This window comes from Polypterus senegalus, chromosome 3 (genome assembly GCF_016835505.1).
Source record: "Polypterus senegalus isolate Bchr_013 chromosome 3, ASM1683550v1, whole genome shotgun sequence".
Classification (NCBI taxonomy): Eukaryota; Metazoa; Chordata; class Cladistia; order Polypteriformes; family Polypteridae; genus Polypterus; species Polypterus senegalus.
Window position 1 is genome coordinate 245,421,663 of NC_053156.1, and position 22,055 is coordinate 245,443,717.

At 38.4% G+C, this 22,055-nt stretch overlaps 1 long non-coding RNA gene across 1 annotated transcript in view; it reads right to left on the bottom strand.

The window, feature by feature from the left end:
- Positions 1–17,290, bottom strand: part of LOC120526027 — a 31,324-nt gene extending 14,034 nt beyond the window's left edge. The window contains exon 1 of the long non-coding RNA XR_005633062.1: positions 17,167–17,290. This is a non-coding gene — a long non-coding RNA (uncharacterized LOC120526027). The remainder of the gene's footprint in view (positions 1–17,166) is intronic.
- Between the last annotated feature and the right edge of the window lie 4,765 nt (positions 17,291–22,055).

Below are 22,055 nucleotides of genomic sequence, written 5' to 3' on the forward strand. Positions count from 1 at the left end.
GAGACAAGCAGTTACTCTAGGAGAGCTGGACAGGGCGGTAGAAGGTCCTTAACCCATCAGCAGGACCGCTCTCTGCTCCTTTGGGCAAGGAGGAACAGGATGAGCACTGCCAGAGTCCTACAAAATGTCCTCCTGCAGGCCAGTGGTGTTATTGTCTCTGACCAAACAATCAGAAACAGACTTTATGAGGGTGGCCTGATGGCCTGACATCCTCTAGTGGGCCCTGTGCTCACTGCCCGGCATCGTGGAGCTGAATTGGCATTTGCCATAGAATACCAGAATTTGCATGTCAACCACTGGCGGCTTGTGCTTTTCACAGATGAGAGCAGGTTCACCCTGAACACATGTGGCAGACATGAACAGGTCTGGAAAAGCCTTGGAGAATGCTGCCTGTAACATTGTTCAGTATGACCTGTTTGGTGGTGGGTCAGTGAGGGTCTGGGGAGACATATCCATGGAGGGACGCACAGACCTCTACAGGCTAGACAACAGCACCTCGACTGACATTAAGTATTGGGATGAAATCCTTGGACCCACTGTCAGACCCTGTGCTGGTGCAGTGGGTCCTGGGTTCCTCCTGGTGCTTGACAATGCCCGGCCTGATGTGGAAAGAGTATGCAGGCAGTTCCTTGAGAATGAAGGAATTGATACCATTGACTGGCCCCCACACTCACCTGACCTAAATCTAATAGAACACCTCTGGGACATTATGTTTCGGTCCATCCAATGCTGCAAGGTTGCACCTCAGACTGTCCATGAGTTCAGTGATGCCCTGGTCCAGATCTGGGAGGAGATCCCCAGGATACCATCCATCATCTCATTAGGAGCATGCCCCGACGTTGTCAGTACATTGGGGGCCATACAAACTACTGAGTTCGATTTGGAGTTGCTGAAGTGAAATTTTGGCAAAATGGACTAACCTGTCGCTTCATTTTTTCACTTTGATTTTCGGGGTGTCTTTGAATTCAGCCCTCTGTAGGTTGATAATTTTCATTTCCATCAAATGATATGGCGTTGTTTCGTTCCTAACACATTACCCAGTCCACATCATTATACATATCCAGCATGATTTTTTTTCCTATTGAGATCTGATGTGTTTTCAAAGTGTTCATTTAATTTTTTTGAGCAGTTTATGATTATATATATTTTTTTTATAGATTTTGAGCTTTTGTAATGAGGAAATAAGTCTTTTAAGGGTATAATTTTTGAAATGCGAGGCATGATAGCACTGTTGTTAGCACTGCTGTCTTAATGTTGCAAAATCTTGAATTTCTATAATGAAAACCTATGAGGATGTGTAAATCCTTATATTGCCCTAATTACATGCAATAAATGAATGGATTAATAATGAGCCAATGAATGAATCTTTAAAAAGGTTTCCCTTAAAGCTGTACACCTGAGTATAATGTACACTTAATGGGAAAAAAATACTCGGTGTCTCCCCTTAATTCTTCACTAGGGAGCCTGCATGTGTGGCTGCATGGAAATGTTAGTCAAGCTCAGCTCAGATTAGGCTGGCATTGTATCTGGAATAAGCAGCTGCAGTCATGAATACAAGGCAGAATGTCTCAAGTACAACAAATAATTCATCAGTGGAGTAATCACACCTTGGCCCTCTCCTTCTTCTTATTTGGAAAGAAATCTTCTCTTTGTGTCTTTGAATTGCATAACCTGTGAAGCACTGTTTACTCCTGTAATCTCATTCTTTCCCTTCATAGTACATTCTGCATTGGCACTTTTCCCAGTAAGCTTATTTTCTGCCTAATTATTTAATTTGTACTTAACTTAATTCATATTTATTTATTTAAATAATGTTGTTACGCTTGCACTTTGTTTATTTTTGCTTACTCATTGCTATAAATATTTTAGCATTTAAAAAGCCGTGAAGTATCTGGCCTTGACAAACACTATACAAATGAAAAGTGATTAAACCTGTGGACATATTCATACTATAATTCTGCCTGTAAGAGTCTGCTATAATGTGTTTATTTTCAAAGTATTTATTAATCAACAAAGAAAAATAAATATAAAAAATAAAATAAAAAATCTAAGAATAGTCTGTCATTTACTAATCTCTGAAGTAAATGCAAACAAAAACCTACAAAGTAACATATACAGCATACAGCTAAATAAAAAATAAAAATGCACACAGAAACATCATTTAAATATATATTAATTAGTGCTTATTGCTACACCCACACTACATCAAATGTCTATAGTTTGAATCTCAGCCATGGGCACTGTCTATGTTAAGTTTTTACATTCTCTGCTTTATGTCTATGGGTTTTATCTCTATGGTTTTTCTGCCATTATCCCAAGCACACGCATGTTAGAGTGGTTGACTCTAACTTGGCCCTATAAGAATGGAAATGCACGCGTGAATGAGTGCTTTCTATAAGAAACTGGCCACATATCCACAGGCTGACCAGACAGTCCTGTTTTATGCCTAGTGTCACGTTTTATTCGTAACACCATTTCTTTATATAGCACATTTTCATCCAACAGTGCTTTACAAGATGAAAAAGAGAAAATTAGAAGAAAATAAAAACAATTACGATAAGACAATAATTTTAAAGAATAAGTAACAATAAAACAAGGTAAAGTCAGATGGCTGGGAGAACAGAAAAAAAAACTGGAGAAAAAACAAAATCTGCAGAGGTTACAAGGCCGGCCTCCATTGGACGTTGCACCTAGCATAGTCAAGTCAAGTCGGGGAGCATGCACTGATACACCAACTACACGATGAAACAACTTGGGATCCCAGTTGGAAACCCACCAGGCAGACACGCGGTCCAGTCCCACCCTCCGGAACTCACCTTCTATCTGCCGCAGCCAAGTGTTACATGAGTGACCCCTTAGCTTGGTCCAGCCACTTGGGTCTCCAACAATGAGGATCCTACTGGCTGGATTGCCCTCAGGGAAATGCGCCACATGGCCGTAGTGCTGTAACTGACGCTTCCTCACAATGCAGGTAATGTGCCTCATTCGGGACTCCATGAGCAACCGCTTATTCTTCACAAAGTCAAACCAATGATACCCAAGGATTTTCCGGAGAAACACAATACCAAAGGAGTCCAGTCTTCGTCTCAGGTCACTGGATTGCATCCATGTGTCGCAACCATATAGCAAGACAGGAAGCACCAAGACTCTAAAGACTTGGATCTTCGTCCTTTTACATAGATATCAAGAGTGCTACACACCCCTTTCCAGTAACCTCATGACCCCCCATGCTGTCCCAATCCGTCTACTGACTTCATAGGAAGAGTCACCAGAGACATGAATGTCACAAGTCAAGATCCGTGAATCTTTCTTCACCAACAGATGCCCCACAGTCGCTGGACCCCACAACCTTTCCCAACACCCAGTCCATACAAGCATTGAACAGAGTAGGAGCAAGGACATACCCCTGACGAACCCCAGAATCAACTGCGAAAAACACAGAGGTTCTGCCACCACTCTGCACAGCACTCACAGTACCAGTGTACAGGCCGGCCATGATATCCAGCAAACTCGAGGGGATCCTGTGAACCCTCTTACCTAGCATAAATGTTCCTAAATCAGTCCTTTTTGTTTTCATGCTTCACATGATAGGATATCGAAATGTAACCAAATGTCCTTCTGAATTGGGGGGATCTACTCTTCAATCACATACACATTTTTACAAGGTGTACAAAAATTCCATGGGAGACCTCCCACAACCTCCCTTTCAATCCCTTGCACATATTAACGACACTTGGGGGAGGAATGTTTAAAAATGTCTCATTTTTGAACCATGAAAATCTGGTCAACCTACTTATCCAGGACCAATTGAAAGCTGAAAGATATTTTAGTGTTTTCCTAGGTTTCCATCAGTTTTCTAAAATGTGTATCCAACACAGATTCCTGAGAAACTAGAGCTCATACCTGTAGCCCCGGGTTCAAGACGGAGACCATTGCATTCATGCATTCCTCTTACGTTTTTTTTTTTGGGACATGAGAAGGCCTCAGTATGACTCCATTAAATACACTGCAGTGCATCCCAAAGACATTTGTACGCACAGGCATGAGGAATCATCCAGTATTATCAGTCTGTACTTTCCTGATAGTAATTGTAGTTCCTGTGTTGGAGGCCATTTTTTGATTGTCCTCCTCATATTATAACCCTTCTTACTGATATGACATATATGCCATATTTTAATTTAGACCAGGGGTGTCAAACTCCGGGCCTGGAGGGCTACAGTGGCCGTAGGTTTTCAATCCTAACTCTTTTCCTATTCAGCAAGCAGTTTTCACTGCTAATTATCTCCTTTACCCCACATTTTAATAGCCCTGTTTTTAAGGATTCAGTCCTTGATTAGCTTTTTCATTAAATGGCAGCCAAACTGAAATGAACCAACGGATGACCAGCTAAATTGGAACGTCAAACTCCAGCCAATTTCACTCCAACCAATCTCTTAATGAGAAGTTGATTCTTGAGGTTAATTAAAGCCGTTATTAAATATCATGACTTCTTGCTGTTCTCACTTTGTCACAGCAGACTGCTGATTTTCTGCTTTTTCTAAGACCACCGTCAAGATGTTTTGTTGACCTAAGCAGACCAACATGACCGAGACCTTCACCTTTCTTTATTTTCAGGTTAGCTGGTCATGTGGTGGCTTGTTTTGTGTCTCACTATTATTTGGCTGCTCATTAAGGAAAAAAAAACTAAGGGGTCTGAGTCACATCAATTAAAACTAAGGCAAAACAAGTTAATCAGCAGCAAAAACAGCTCACTACTTAAGAAGACGGTTAGAATGAAAATCTGCAGCTATTGCGGCCCACCAGGACTAGAGTTGAACACCATTGATTTAGACCAATGGTAGCCCATATGCAAAATTTCATGAAAATCTGTTAAGGCATTTTTATGTGATTGGTGAAGAAAGAGACAAGCAAACAACTTACCATTTTTTACAATGTATATACTGTAGATAATGCATGTAAAAAGTATATACTATTCCTTACTGGGCTTGTAAGTGGAATTGTGCTTTAAAAGAATAAATTGTATTGAATGTATTCATATGCAGAGAGCACAAATTAATTTTTTCTTTCATTTTTTTTTACAGTTTAATTCAAAAAGAATGTTTTGATACTATCAAGTGATTCCAGATTCTTTGTGAGGTTAGTGTATTTATACCTTTCAACAATATGGCTGGTTTACTGCACTGCTCAAAGCAAGCTGGAGAGCGAGCAGGTCAGCAGTTGCCAGTGTTGACACTTTGAGACCCTTATCTAACATCTCACCTCCCCAAGGCATTTAGAAGAGCCCTCCGATTACTAGTGTGTGGGGTTTTAATGTCTCATACCCAATTTGTCATACTCTTTTTTTTATGCTTCAAACTGTAGTCAAATTACAAAAATATAGTAAGTATAAAAAAACATACAAAGTGTCAAAAAACTCATTTCTGTTATTACTAATACTTTTTTCCAAATCAACACCTTTCTGAATTGTGGCCTTAATGTGCATTTTTGCACAAACATGCTAATTATAGTTCTTCTGCCTAGTGCAGTTAATTGTTTCAATGGCTTTTGCTAATTTAATTTCTAGGATTATGCTTTGTGGGTGTTTATTTAAGCAATAAATGTAACACAAGGCACTTACCTATTTAAATGATGTTCAACTTTAATTCTGAAGATGCGAGTCTGGGTAAAACAAAATGAATTCCACTTCTTCCTCTTCTAATATGTTAATTAATCTAATAGCTGCATACTGAAGTTATATATTAAGTGCCAACAACAGGCTTTATGAACTGGGTAGGTGAGATGTTAAGTGTTGATTATGTTTTAACATGTATTAATCTTCTGGAATGCTATACTGATTGCTGTTTTGATTGAATTGTATTTTGCTTTTTGTAATGTGATTTTAAGCTTGATAAAATTTTATTAAAAAAAACAACAATACAATTTATTTGCAGTCCTTTTTTATTTTTAAAACAATGTTTAGTTTTGGGGCGGCACGGTGGCGCAGTGGGTAGCGCTGCTGACTCACAGTAAGGAGACCCGGGTTCGCTCCCTGCATGGAGTTTGCATGTTCTCCCCGTGTCTATGTGGGTTTCCTCCCACAGTCCAAAGACATGCAGGTTAGGTGCATTGGCGATCCTAAATTGTCCCTAGTGTGGGTGTGTGTGTGTGCATGCCCTGCGGTGGGCTGGCGCTCTGCCCAGGGTTTGTCTCCTGCCTTTTGCCTTGTGCTGGCTGGGATTGGCTCCAGCAGACCCCATGACCCTGTGTTAGGATATAGCGGGTTGGATAATGGATGGCTGGACGGATGTTTAGTTTTGGACCTGATCTTGCAGTAATCTGGTGGGTCTGAAGAAACATCAAGAATTCAAGTTGTCACAATTTTTTTTGTTTTTTGCTCCCTGTTTGGATGAAGTTTGCTTCTGTCACTTCTTTTTTAACCTTTGAGCCTTCCATTTGCCTCATTTGTCTGTGCTTCCTCTTTCTCTGACTGCTTCACCCTCGTATTTCCTTCTGCCCCAACTTCCTATACTGTACACCACATTCTTCAGTGGATCAACATTATAAAAGGATAACAAAGGAATTCTAACATAAGAAAGCTGCAGATCTGAGGGAACTACTGAATCTGTCTTGCCTATTTATTAATCCAACAGCTAAATTGACATTATATCTATTTGGCCCTTAAAAATAGCAGAGTCTCAACTTAAAGAAGGTAGCTGAACTTTTTGTTTCTGCAGTCTGTGAAAAAAGTACTTCTTGCTTTCTATCTTACAAATAGGTTCCTTTTATGTTCTGTGTTGTCCTTGACCCTATACAATAATAGAAATACAGAAAGCAGATATGAATTTAAAAAATGGTAAATGTTCACTGTTATGAAGCCACAATATTATTATTATTTTTTAAAATTAATTTTATTGTAATCATTCCATACAAATCAATCAATTTTTACAAAAAGCAGGTCAACCCCCATCCCTGAGAAAGAGAGCATGGCCAATGGGGTAAAGCTTAAGGCTTGTAAACATACCTAAATTGATAAGTTTGATAAACCGATAGAGATGAATGGAGTAGAAAAAGAAATGCGGAAATAATTGCTTCCTCTGTGCTTTAAAAGCTTATTCTAAGATATTATTGATTAGATCCTGCCATGTTTTGAAAAAAATCTGTACAGATCCTCTAACTGACTATTTAATTTTTTCCAGTTTCAGATAGTATAAAACATCAGTTTCCCACTGACTTAAAAGAGGAGAGTTAGGATTCTTCTAGTTTAGCAAGATAAAAGATTGCGTGCCAAAAGTGTAGTGAATGCAATCACAGTTTGTTAGTCCTTCTCCACTTTAAACCCATCTGGAAGAACCCAAAACACAGTTGTTAATGGGTTAGGAGGGATTGTGAGACCAAGGCTGTCTGAAAGGCACTTAAAAATGTTGTTCCAAAATGATGTTAATTTGGTGCAGGACCAGAACATGTGACCTAGTGAGGCTGGGACTTGAGTACAGCGTTCGCAGGTTGGATCTTGCCTTAGAAACATTTTGGAGAGTTTTAGGTGAGACAGATATGCTCGATATATAATTTTTGAGTTGAATAATTGTATGCTTTGCCCATATGGAGCTCGAGTGAATTCTCTGCATAGCTATTTTCCACTCTTTTTCTGGTATATTGATTAAGAGATCTTTTTCCCAGTGTCCTCTTGAATCTTTGAATGGGAGGGACTATAAAATTTTATATATTGCAGAGATGGTGTCTAAGTCCTTGAAATTGAGCAATATTTTTTCCAGCATGGATGAGGGTGCAAGAAGAGGAAAATCGTGCAGGTTCTGTTTAACAAAATTCCTAATTTAAAGATAGTGAAAGAAATGTGTAGTTGGAATGTTAAATTTGGAATGTAATTGTTCATAGGATGCAAAGATGTTGTCTATATAAAGATCTCTAAGCAAGTTAATTCCAAATTTTTTCCAGATATTAAGAACTGCATATGTTTGCGAGGGTTGAAAGAGGTGGTTCTCTTGCAGAGGTGCCACAGATAAAAGCTTCTTCATCTTAAAATGCTTTCTACATTGGTTCCAGATTCTAAGTGAGTGAAACACAATTGGGTTATCAGTATATTGCCAATAACTTGCATTTATTGGGGCACAAAGCAGGGAATATAAAGAAGTACTGTAGGATTTTACTTCTATTGCAGACCAGGCCTGAGTATGTTAATCTATTTGTGACCAGGTTTTTATAGCTTGTATGTTTGCTGCCCAGTAATAAAACTGAAAGTTAGGTAGATCCATTCAACCTTCTGCCTTAGGTCTTTGTAAGGTCGCTCTTTGGATACGTGAATATTTTGAGTTCCAAATAAATGAGTTTATTGTTGAATCTAATTGCTTAAAAAATGATTTATTGATGTATATTGGAATGTTTTGAAATAAAAAAAGATTCTCCCAGCTAGAGTGAGAGAAAGGGTTGACCATCTATACATGTCTTGCTTCATTTTTTCCATTTTGTTGATAAAGAGCTTTATGTTTACTTGTGATGTTTACCCTGAGGTATTTAAACTGTTCTGCAATTATAAAAGGTAGAGTGTCTAATCTAATATTATATGTTTGAGAATTCACTGGAAAAAGTACACTTTTATTCAGATTAATTCTGAGACCAGAGATCCTTTGAAATTTTGTAAGTGCTGTTAAGACTGCAGGCACAGAATTTTGTGGGTCTGATATATACAGTACCATATCATCTGCATATGGAGAAATTTTCTGTTCCAGTCCTTCTCTGATATAGCAATATTAAGGACAGTGAGCAGGTTAAGATACTAGGAACTTGTGGCTGCAGCACTAATACTGAGTTGGGAATAACTAGGCTTCTATCTACCTTCTGTATTCTCATAGATCCTTGAGCATGGGAAAGGCGCTATATAAATAAAATGTATTATTATTATTATCCTTCAGAAAATCCCTAAATATGCCATGCATTTCCATGCACACTATGATCCCTACACTCTATTACCTTCAAGTCGTCACTTTGAGAATTAAGTACATTATAATTTCATACTGCAGGAAGGATGAAAATAGCATCAAATGGGATACAAATCCATGAAGGCTATTGTGAAATGTTGAAGTGCACCTCCAGAACAGGTTGTTATAATCTATAGGTTGTGAAGGTGGTGTCCGTCACTAATGTGCAGTTCAGTAGTTCCCATGCTCCATTTTTCCTCCTGCATAGCGCTGCCACCTGCATGCTGTTATGCTCTTAAATCCAAGCTGTCTCCCTGTTAAAATGTAAACCTATGGCAAAGAAACACAGCTGCCCTGCAGAAACTTCCTCTTAAATAGTATTTCAAGAGAAACAAGCACACTCTTACCCTTCCACTTTGCAGGATCAGCTGAAGGCTTATAGGCTTACCATGAAACATGTTTCTCACGCAAGGTTTTAAAAGACCAACCTTGGACTGCATCTTCTTCAGTCACTGATTCCGAGCCGTTGAACCCTCTTGATGAGGAGAACTTTGTGTTCTTTTGACCTGGAGAGGGGTGCTGGATTGCCACATTTGAGAGCTGCAACCTGTGGGCTTTTCTACTGCTGACAATCTCCTTCTGAAAAAGGTCTTGTGTTTGTACCTGCCAGTTCAGCAATAAAGATTTTGTTCCTTGGGAACTTGATCCCTTTTCTAGTCTCCTGTGTAAGTCTGTGACCCAAGCTTGACAATTGGTACCAGAAGCTTGACAAGATACATTGTATACAAAGTATATTTAAAATCTCAGTGGCATGGCTGTCAGACATTTGTGTTTCTGCTTCACAGTTCCATAGTTATGGGTTCAACCCTAGCCCATACTCTTTATAGAGGTTTACAAGCTCTCTGTCAAGTTTTCCAGGTACTCAGGTTTGTCTACACCCTGTTGGTGGCTCTAAACTGGTCCTACATTCAGTTGTGGCCCTGAATGTGTCCTGTGATGAACTAGTACCTGCTTAAACTTTGGGCCTGTCATGTGCTCAATGGAGCTGGAATACGCTTTTTTTTCCCTGACCCTATATTCAAATAAGCAATTTTTTAAAAATGGATGACTGTGTTTTCAGTAACCATTGCTATCACTAGTGACAATGTTAGATTAGATTAGGTTAGATTAGATAAACTTCCTAAGGGTAAATTCAGATGCATTTAACAGCAGAAACACAAAAAACAAGGATCTCACAGACTCACAGGACAATACAGCCAATCAATCAATTGATAAATACAAAAATTTAAATAAATAAATAAATGTATATTGTACAGATATTTCTAAATGAGAAATAAAAATAAATAACTAAATGCATATTATGCAGATATTTCCAAATAAGCCTAAAGAGTGAGTTGGGAATGGCCTGATAGCAGTGGACAGAAAAGACACCCAGAGGCACCTCTTAACACACTGTGGTACAATGAGCTTGTGGCTAAAAGTCAGTGCCTCCTGGGGCGGATTTTTCATCATGACGTCCAATTTTGCCACCATCCTCTTTTCCACAACAACTTCCAATGTGTCCAGGGTTCGTCTTTTGATGGAGAAGGCTTTCCTGACAAGTTTTTTCAGGCATTGTGCTTCTTTTGATCCTGAGAAGACTGCAGCATTGAAGCACACACTGGATACTATGGACTGATATATTTCCAGCAGCTTGCTGCACACATCAAAAGACCTGCGTCTGCTTAAGAAGTACTGCGTCTGCTCTGGCCCTTTTTGTAAAGTCCAACTGTGGTGTCAGACCTTAGGTGAGGATAACAGTTTGCTAAGGAGTTGGCGTAATCAATTTAAATGTGAAAGATTTTGTTGCAAGTTAGGAATTTGGTGTTGTATCATGAGTAGTAGGATTTTCAAAGTAGGGGCTTTCTGTAGTGCATCAATTAGTCACCTATTGGTATGTAAGAAGATCTTAACTAAAACTTTGTGTTACATAGCAATACTGTATGTGACAAATAGATGCACTACAGCATACTGTTAAAGCTTTTGTTCTAAAGTGTTAAGGCGATTAACATAATAGAAATTGATAGCTAAGAAAGTATATGGAATTACAACACACATTGAGCAAATTTTATTCTGCCTCCAGTAACTATCTCTATGCGCTGTTGGGTTGCTAATATGGGTAATGGCTTTGTTACAAAGGTCATACTTGTATATGTACACTGTTAAATGACTAGAACAAAAAAGAAAACTATATTTAAATAAAATGTTCATATTTTTAATAAACTGATTTTTAGAAGGTACACTTTCTTGAATTATTTCTTTAGTATGGTGCTTTCAAGTACTTATGAAAAGCCTTCTGTTTATTGAGCATAAATCCTGTCCAGCTGAGCTGAAGGTCATTATTCACTTGAGAAGCTCTCTTTGGGCTGCATCATCTCTTCTAATGCATGCAACTGGTCTTTGAAGGACTCATTGAACTGTGTGTTTTATTGAACTCAGATACTCAGTCTATGTGATTTCTTGTGCACTTCTCACTTAATGTAAGTTTCCAGGTTCCACTCATCTCCTTGTGTCTTCCCGTATCTCAGCCTGCATCCCTGGAGGTCAGGTTTCTGTCAAGGACATCTTTATAATTTACATAAAATCATATTGAACAGAGAAGCCAGCAGGTGCATATCACATAAATTATACTGACAGTGTCCTTTAAAGTTTAAGGTATGACCAGCACACCGACATCTCTATGAAGCATACATCTTAAAAGGGAGATATAGCACCTTAGTGGTGCTCAGATGGTACTAGGTGTGCCGCAAACGTTACATGGGTTAAAACTCTGTGGCCAGTGTCTAATTTCATTGAGCTTTTTTGAATTTAAGTTTAGCAGATACGTAATGCGTCTTTTGCCTTCAATAAGCATAAGAAATATAAGTAGTGATCAAGCACTGATCCAGGCACTTAATAGAATTATTGTCTTACCCTCTCCTTGGTCAGAGCAATAAGCATTATGAGACTTTGATAAACACACAAGGTAAACAGCAGTGTGCCTTGCAGATGATCAGGTGATCCATCATCATATTTTCCAGATGAGACTGTTCAATTCAAATTGTGTTTTTTAATTCACATAGAAGATACTGGGCAAAGTATTACTGAGAAACAGAAACGTAAATAGTAAATTACTTTTTGTACAACAAAATATCTTCAGTACTTGTGGTATCTTAGTGCACTTTTAATTCCTAAAAGGTAACAAGGCATTTTCCTCAAATCCTTGCAGAGGCTTTTTTTTGTTTTGTTTTGTTTTTGTTTTTTTTACAAAATTTAGATATGTTAATTTTCATTTTGATCAGCTCATTAAAAATGTCACTTAGTGCAGTAGCAGGAAAACACAAAACCTACTCAAAAACAAAGTTCATAGTCTTTAGGAAACTGGTAACAACAAAAATGTGTAACTAAATGTGTTTTTCTACAAATTATTGTTTTATCTACCTAATTAATAAGAATATTAGAATGTTTGAACAATAGAAGAATTTTGACTAGAATAGGCCATTCAACCCGAGAAAGCATGTCAATCCTACTCACCTAATTTTTCCAAAGTGAATATCAAGCTAATTTTTATAGGTTTTAAAAGTACAGTATGCCTATCCATCACACTACTTTGAAACTCATTCCATGTGTCTATGATTCTTGGTATCAAGAAAAACTTTCTAATGTTAGTACAGAATTTGCCATTAACACATTTCCTCCTCATCCTCATGTTCTTGTTGTAAAACTCATTTCATAGTAATAGCTGGAATCCACTGTACTAATCCCTTTCATAAAATTTCCAAAATGTCTAAAATGTCTCAAGCTCAGTCTAGGTTCAGCTTCTCCAAACATTCCCCATAACTTATACCATGCAGTCCTGGAATCAGCCTAGCCAGTCTTCTTGAGACTTTCTCCACTGCTGTAGTGTCCTGTCTATTGCATGGAGACCAAAATCGTGCACAAATTATACAATAAATAGGCTTTGTTACTACTGTTGATGAAGGTAGCTTGTAAATAGACATTTGTCTACAGTGTTCTTTCAGAACTATTAATGAGTTTGGACTATCAGCTTCATTGAAGAAAACCCATGAGTTGAGCAAATTGTCTGCTACCTTTCACAAAGTGATCCTGGATGGTAATGTAAAATGGAGCCTGTACAAAGGAGAAAGGCAATTTCAAAAGCTCATTCTTCAAACAAATGTGCCCCACTGATAGTCTCTGTTTATTGTTATTCAGTCTTACCTGGGGGTAATTCCATGACACATGCTTATGAAATCGAGACTTAGCTCAGTAAACATTGCTTGAATAAGTCGGCTACATGAACACAAAGTGTTTCCCATTAACTCAAGATTAGTTTGGGCAATCCACAATTATGCATGCAATCTTGAGATCTGAACAGCCCAGGATGTTGCTAATATCTCTATATATAATCTTCATTTGGATCTTGATCTTGTTTGTCCATGAATGAATTAGAAGAAGAAGCACTAGATGGCAGTAGAGAGACAGCTAAAACATAGGCATTGCATTAAGAATCTCCTCCAGGCTTATACTACTGAAGACTGTAGTACTCCAGTCACACCTCAAAACACAGACATTCAAACTAAACAAATTGTTGTGATTTAAATTAAATAAAGAGATCTTCATTTAGATCTTGATCTTTGTTTGTCCGCGAATTCCACGCATGCGTAGACCACCTTCCAGTTTAGTACGTTGTTGTTACTCACGGATTTTAACAATGTGCCAGAATAACGAAAGGGGTGGTGGACAGTGTTACGCTGGTTATCTCCTAAGGCCTGGTTAGAGAATGAGATTGGCAAAGATAAAAGGTATGTGCCTATGTAACATATGAATGAAAGAAAGACAGTGGGTAAAATGAATGACAACGCAACAGCACATTTCGGAAATTATTATTGTTACGTTGTAGCCGGCGAGTGCTGCGCGTCTCACAGTTGTACCGTGGCTTGCTCACATGTCAGTAAAGTGATCCGTATTTATGCTTTAAAGAGCCTGGATACCTATGTGTCCCCCTTTTATAACCATTGCTCCGTGTACACTGTGTGCACAATTATTAGGCAAGTGAGTATTTTGACCATATCATCATTTTTAATGCGTATATAACTCCAAGCTGTATTAACTTGAATGCTTATTGGATTTAAGCACGTCAGGTGATGTGTATTTGTGTAATGAGGGAGGGTGTGGCCTAAGGAGATCAACACCCTATATCAAGGTGTGCAGAATTATTAGGCAGCTAGTTTTCCTCGGGCAAAATGGGCCAAAAAAGAGATTTAACTGACTCTGAAAAGTCAAAAATTGTAAAAAGTCTTTCAGAGGGATGCAGCACTTTTGGAATTGCTAAGATATTGGTGTGTGATCACAGAACCATCAAACATTTTGTTGCAAATAGTCAACAGGGTCGCAAGAAACGTGTTGAGAACAAAAGACGCAAATTAGCTGCCAAAGATTTGAGAAGAATCAAACGTGAAGCTACCAGGAACCCATTATCCTCCAGTACTTTCATATTCCAGAGCTGCAACCTACCTGGAGTGCCCAGAAGTACAAGGTGTTCAGTGCTCAAAGACATGGCCAAGGTAAGGAGGGCTGAAACCCAACCACCACTGAACAAGAAACATAAGTTGAAACGTCAAAACTGGGCCAAGAAATATCTGAAGACAGATTTTTTTCAAAGGTTTTATGGACCGATGAGATGAGAGTGACTCTTGATGGACCAGATGGATGGACCTGTGGATCAGTAATGGGCACAGAGCTCCACTCCAACGTGGAGGTGGGGTACTGGTATGAGCTGGTATTTTTAAAGATGAGCTAGTTGGACCTTTTGCATTGAAGATGAACTCAAAATCAACTCCCAAACCTACTGCCAGTTTTTCAAGACACTTTCTTCAAACAGTGATACAGGAAGAAGACCATGATTTTTATGCAGGCCAATGCTCCATCACTTGCATCGAAGTTCTCCACTGCGTGGCCAGCCAGTAAAGGCCTTAAAGATGAAGGAATAATGACAAGGCCCCCCTTCCTCATCTGACCTAAACCCTATCGAGAACTTGTGGGCACTTCTTAAACGCTAGATTTACGGGGGAGAAAAACAATACACCTCTCTGAAGAGTGTCTGGGAGGCTGTAGTCACTGCTCCACAAAAAGCTGATCGTCAACAGATCAAGAAACTGACAGACTCCATGAATGGAAAGGCTTATGACTGTTATTGGAAAGAAGGGTGGCTATATTGGTCATTGATTGATTGATTTATTTTTTTTGAAATGTCAGAGATGTTTATTTGTAAATTTTGAGGCGTTTGTTTATTATTCTTTCTATAACAGATGAAAATAAACAAGTGAGATGGGAAAATTTTCATTTTTCCTTTAGTTGCATAATAAATCTGCACACTAATAGTTGCCTAATAATTGTGCGCACATATGTATTCCCCTGATGATGTTCACACTCACATTTCCGTTGCGAAACATTCAGGTTTCAGGTTTATTAACATTTTGGATTGACTGATAGCACTGTGTTTGTTCCATATTAAAATTAATCCTCAAAAAGACAACTTGCCTAATAATTCTGCACTCCCTGTATATTGCTTTACTCTTTGGATTGCCACAAAGCAACCTGCGAGATTGGAGAAAGGTTGAGAAGACATCATGAGAGGAAATGACAGCGCTGTGAAAACGAGACGGACTGTGAACGGACAGAAGCAGAAATGCTCCTACACCACCACATAATTACTATTCGGACAGTGATTCCGAGTAGGCTGTTCCTATTGAATCAATGCCCAAGGATTTTCTTTTGTAATTTGGTTTCCATTATAAAAAATTATAATGCTGTGCGACAAAGGGCCCAGTTCACAATTATTATTATTACCTTTCTACATATTTTACTGGCATATTCTCAGACTAAAACATTTTAAATAAATTACTAGTGAACTAAACAATATGAAATATTATAAAAATAATAAAGAGGTCAAGTCTATTTAATTATTCATATATGCAATTGAATCCATTCAATGTATGTTACTATTGTTTTACAATGTACATATAAATACTGTCATGACATATCAGAAATGACAAGGGGCTTTTTTCTGTTCATTAATTTGATTAGTGGTTTATAAGTTCTTCGTATTAAATGAGGACAAGAGGACGCTAAGTTAGATAGAAGGTCTTAAAGTGTGGTTCCTGTGCATTACATTGCTATAGACATCTATGTCCTGCTGTATTGGTTACAAATTTGCTGACTTAGGATTGGTACATTTTTGATACTTAATGATTTTAACATTATGGTACACCACCTTTTAACTTAATTTATTTTATTGTTTTATTGTATCATTTACTTCAGCATAGAGGAATGCAGTATGGTTTTTAAAAATTTGACATGCTGCATATTTTCCACATGAACACACACAAAACACATTGTGCACACTACTAAGTTTTCTCCACAGTACAGGAAAAGTTGCTGCCGCCACCAATAGCCACTAGTTATGGTTGCCTAGCAACCACCATATCCTAGCTGAGAATAGGCTCACGATTTTTTTTCTTTAGAGATCTTTATTTTAATAACAAATATGAGGCAGGTGCATGCAAAATTATGCATTAAAACGTTTCCAGGCAGAAACTAGACATCTTTCATCTCTTTGTGAGTAGTACAAATTTCACTGGAAATGAAATGCAATTTATCTTGATAATTTATTGGAGAAACAAAAACACTGGAGTTTCACTGCAAATTCAATTTTGTGAAAAACTATTTTGCTCATCACTACCTGTTTCTGTCCCTGAGCCCACTAGATGAGCTCAGGCTGCCATTTTATTCTCACTAGCTGTCTTTTAGAAAGTACACCAGTTTTATCAAAATTCAGTGTCCTCAGGTATGCCTCCTAAACATGTCTCACCACTAGTAGAGATCCCTGGGCTATTAGAAACATACAGCCTTGTCTTTAATGTAAAATCTAAGACAAAAAACAGACAGTTAACGATGAACTCCACTCTTTCGCTAAGTCCCCCTAAGTCTAAGTTTGAGGGCCTCTTTTGAGTCTCTATTAGAAAAATGGACCCTAACATTTAAGAACTGGCATTAAAACAATAGGGATATCAGGATACATCTTGTAAGATATCTAAAAATTAAATGTTAGGTCAAAGCTGATCTTGAGCTTTGGAGCTATCATGTTAAGAAGTTAAGTCAAAGTTAAGGATTTTTTTTCATTGCTCAGACATAAGCTATCATTTAACTCATTATTTCTGAAGAGTAGACCTACCTGTGTAGATTATTCTTTCTGTCCTGACTTTGCTTTCCACTTCTTTCTCAAGTTTGCTTGTTTTTCTTTTCTTTCTTTATTCCTTCCTCTAGCACTCAAAATACAAAGTACAATAGTGAAAGCGAGAAAGATTTCAAGAAGCCAAACAATGCAAGTTCTCTGTAAACAACAAACCACAAAACCGGTTGACACCCAAAAGAATCAATTCCTCAATCAAATGTAAATGAGTAAGACTCGGTTTGTCATCTGTATAAAAGTGTTAATTCCATTCAGTTTCATATGTCATAGTCTTTGCATAGATTTGCACAGATGAAAGAAAGTGCAGCACAGCAGAGGAAATTAACTTACTACGCCTCAGCCTTTATAATTTCCTAACAGATAATTCCATTTCCATTCAGTTACTTCCTGAAGTGCACAGGAGTAAAGTGGTACAAGTAAAAGGAGCCCCATACCTGTGCAGCCTGTTATTAACTCATAGTGTTCATGCTATAAGTAATTATTAAAAATATAATTGATCAAATTAAATGTTAGTAAATTACATAAAACAAAGCACTTAATATCACATACTTGTTCATGATGCTGGAACTTCCTTCCATGCATATGACAATGTTACAGGTTGAAATTATGAAATAAATTTTGAGCACCCACCATGCTGAACTCACTTGAGCAGCTATTAAGGACAACTCATTTATTGAAAATTTTGCAATATTCTGTTTATATTTGGCAAGAAGCTGTGATTTTCAGACAGACAGATGGTGAGTGCATCTTGCTTTCTCCACAGAGCCCTTCCTCTGCACCTGTTCATTAAGGTTTGAACAGTTCAATATTCAGAGTCACCTTATACTGTTTTTTTATTTAAATATACTATACTTATACTTTAATTACAGCATAATTACTGGCCTACATACTTTGCGATTACTTTGTAAGTTGAGTAGAGGTATCGGTAATTATTCATTTTTCATTTTAAGCCTTACTTGATTCTGTGCTTAACTTAGACCAGTTTTCAACTCACAGAATGAGTACACAGAAAAAAATGCCTTACTACACTGTAAGTATACTGTAATAAAAGACAATGTAATGCTGTCATGGAATGGCTGAGTCTCCACATTTACTTCCAGAATTATAATGCATTTAGAAATATAAATGAATGTTAAAAGATAGTTCCTCTTTACTTTTTTATAAATATGAATATAATAATATTTTGATCAACTCTGAGCTGGATTATGCATGATTAAATATTGTTCTTTCCTTACCCTATGACTAAGTACATTACTGATCTTTCCATCTCCAAGAAGAATCATTTGCCTTTCTGAAATATTTCAACATCTTAAAAGTATTTTTTTCAAATATTGTGTTTCATAAACAATATGATAGACCTAAAGCTATGTTCATTTCTTGTACAAACAGACCTAAAAACTGTTTGAACAGCAGAGAAAATAGTGTTGATATTTTTTGGTACAATACAAAGGAATCACTGAGCAACATGTAGCAGGTGGAACTTGTAGCAGGTTTTCACAGGGACTCGTACAAATAAAGCAGCCATCCACAAAGTCCATGGATTGTTTGAACAGAAATGGGAGGTTTTCTTTTAACTTACAAGACAGCTGTGAGTACAAGTGTTTATTTATTTACGCCATAGTCAAATGGCCAGGTAGTGTTTATGATGCCCATATTTTCGCAAATTCCATGTTGAACACACATTTGCAAAAAAAGGGTGATGGACATTAATCTAAATGACATTCCATTTGTTATGTATGGCTGGTTCATGCTCTTGTCAGTGGATTTTTGTGTTTTAATATGGATGGAAATTTTTAAAAAATGGTGCCCATTTGGATGGGATTTTTTTAAAAACAAAGGAGGGAAACTCCTGTTTTAAAAAATACCTAGTTATATGTGGACAAGGCCTTACTGTGTCCTATAAACTTTGCAAGATGACATAATATATAGAACATAGTGAAATAATGTAAGCTGTAATAAGTCAAACATATGTGTGAGAAATGTTTTGGTGACACAGGGTTCTCCATTTAATGATTGGTTGTTGTGGAAAGGGAAACCTGAAAGTAAAAATGACACTAGCATGTCTTGTTCCTTGGCTGGTCCAATACCAATGTTGAGTTGGCTGAGCAGTGAGGTTTTATGGTTGACAGACTGGGAGAAGTTGGAGTGAAGGCAGACATAGATAGATAGATAGATAGATACTTTATTAATCCCAAGGGGAAATTCACATAATCCAGCAGCAGTATACTGATACAAAGAAACAATATTAAATTAAATAGTAATAAAAATGAAAAAAATTAAAATAAAATTAATGTTAGCATTTACTCCCCCAGGTGGAATTGAAGAGTCGCATAGTGTGGGGGAGGAACGATCTCTTTAGTCTGTCAGTGGAGCAGGACAGTGACAAAAGTCTGTCACTGAAGCTACTCCTCTGTCTGGAGATGACACTGTTAAGTTAATCATTCTTAGGAATACATAGCATTTCTTTCTGGACCTTGTTTTTTTTTGACAGATGGTGAATAGGTAGAGCATGTAAGCTGTTATACAACCTCAGAATACTTGCACTGTATTCTTTTTAAATCAGTCCTGTCAGGGATGCCAGGGGCGATGACCAGGCCGGGACCACTTGAAGGACCGGAAGAGGGTGTACACCCACCTCGGACCACGTGGGGACCGCCACCCTGGTTGCTTTGGGGGCCACGGGTAGAGGGCTTGGAAGCCCAACCTTGTAGGGGCCCGTGGTCACCGCCAGGGGGCACCCCAATGCCTTGGGAACCCTGGACCCAGGGCCGGATTTTCCTATAGGCTAACTATGCTTCAGCCTAGGGCCTCAAGATCAAGAGGGGCCTACATTCAAATTGTTAGCAATTTGAACAAACTTAAAAATGGGAGGTGAAAGGGCCTCATAAGTGGAATAGCCTCTTTTCATCTAAATCCGGCCCTGCCTGGACCTCAGCACTTCCACCACACCAGGAAGTGCTGGGGGGAAGAGGAGCAGGGACACACCGGAGTGCTTCCGGGAGTACAGCTGGCACTTCCGCCACACTGGGGCGTGTCGGCGGGAGATTGCCGGGAAGCACCTGGAGCACATCCGGGTGTGGATAAAAGGGCCGCCTCCCTTCATTCGAGGCTGGAAAAGGGTGGAAGTAGGACGAAGCAGGAGAAGAGAGAGTGGAGGCGGCCCGAAGAAAGGCAAAGTGTGTGAGAAGCCTGGACTTTGGGGACTTGTGGGGTTGTGTGTGCACTGATTAACTTTGTAAATATACTGTAAATAAACGTGTGGTGGTGGAATTACAACATGTCTGTCTGTCTGTGCCCGGGTCTCGTTCACAGTCCCAGTATTGTATGTGTCAAGGTGTAAACATTTTCAAGGGATAATTTACCCAGGAGTTGTGGTTAAAATCTCCACCTGTGAGGGAAATCAGTCTGACATATATAAATCCACAGAATGCTACACATGTGGCTTTACTTTAGTCCAAGAAAAGAACAACAATCTGTGGTCTACAGGGCCACTGCAAGGAGTTTCCAGTGTTGCAATGAAATGGTGATCAGAATGGGGGCACAGAGATTGGGAGAGAGATTCAGATATGTGCTCCATGCTGCTTCATGACAACAGATACTTCCCAAATGTGAGCATTTGATGGCTTTTGCTGTGTATCTTCTTATATAATATGCTACCGTGGCTGTCTGTTTGTCTGTCCAGGATTTTAAATCACCTGCAGCTCGCAAACTGTTTGATCTATTGTCCTGAAATTTGTCTCACATATGCTATGTGACATCTAATATCCACTTGCGGGGTGAAGATTGACCTCAAATGTTATTCCTCTTTTTATTTTTATTTTATTGTATTGTAGAATCAACTCACTGCAGCGGCCAGCAGGGCGGCCGAACAGCGCATGCGTATGGGTGTCGCTCTCATCCCTATCACCTTCGCCGTCAATTCCTCTAGCTCTTCATATCTTAAATCATTCTTGAGGCATATTGAAGACTTAAGTACCAGCTTAAGTGAAAAATTAAGGAAGACGTACTAAGTATTTGCAACAGAAACACTGACTTAATCAGTTTTAATGCGAAAAGATGACGACAAAAGAAGAGAAAGTGGACCGCTAGAGTGGAGAAAAGAAGAGCTGCTCAGGAAGCAGAAAGTGAATCAACCTCTGAGCAAATGAATGCTAAACATACAGAGAAAGAATATGAAAACTATGAATGCTCAAGTTATGTATATTCATGGCACATTGTTATGCAGTACACTGTTACTGGTTTAGTTATACTTCTCTTCTATCTTAACTTATTATACTTGTTACAGTGTCTTCAGTGAATACTTCTTATGAATTGAGTTTAATGTTGCTGTCATGGCATAATCTAAATGACTAGCTATTTTTTCATTTTTTTGTTGGTAGGATTTTTACTTCTAATTTACATTTTACTTTTCAGTTTAGAGTAATGAATATCCGTATCCTCTTCCATTATATGAAGTGCTAAGGCCAAAGATCTACCCTGCCTTCACACACCAATACTTTCTCATTTTAAAGTCACCAATTCAATAACTCATATGTCTTTAGGATAAGGAGGAAAACTCAATGAAATTAACTTCAGCATGAGCAATTCCATATGGACAGAGAATGAACAGAGATTCAAATCTCCTGGAGCCTCCTGTATAACGCCGTGCATAGAACTCACACTATAACATGGCGTAAGCACAATAGCTGGAATGTGCGTACACACAGAAAAATCCAGATGCAGGAATCTGTGCATACACAAACTTCCATGTTCTTCCGCTACATAAATCCCGATCAGCGTGAAAAGTAACGCTCGTGCACGTGTGTGCTGTCCCGCCCCAACTCTCTCCCAGAATTACACCTCTTCGAATATGCAAATCAATATAAATAGCC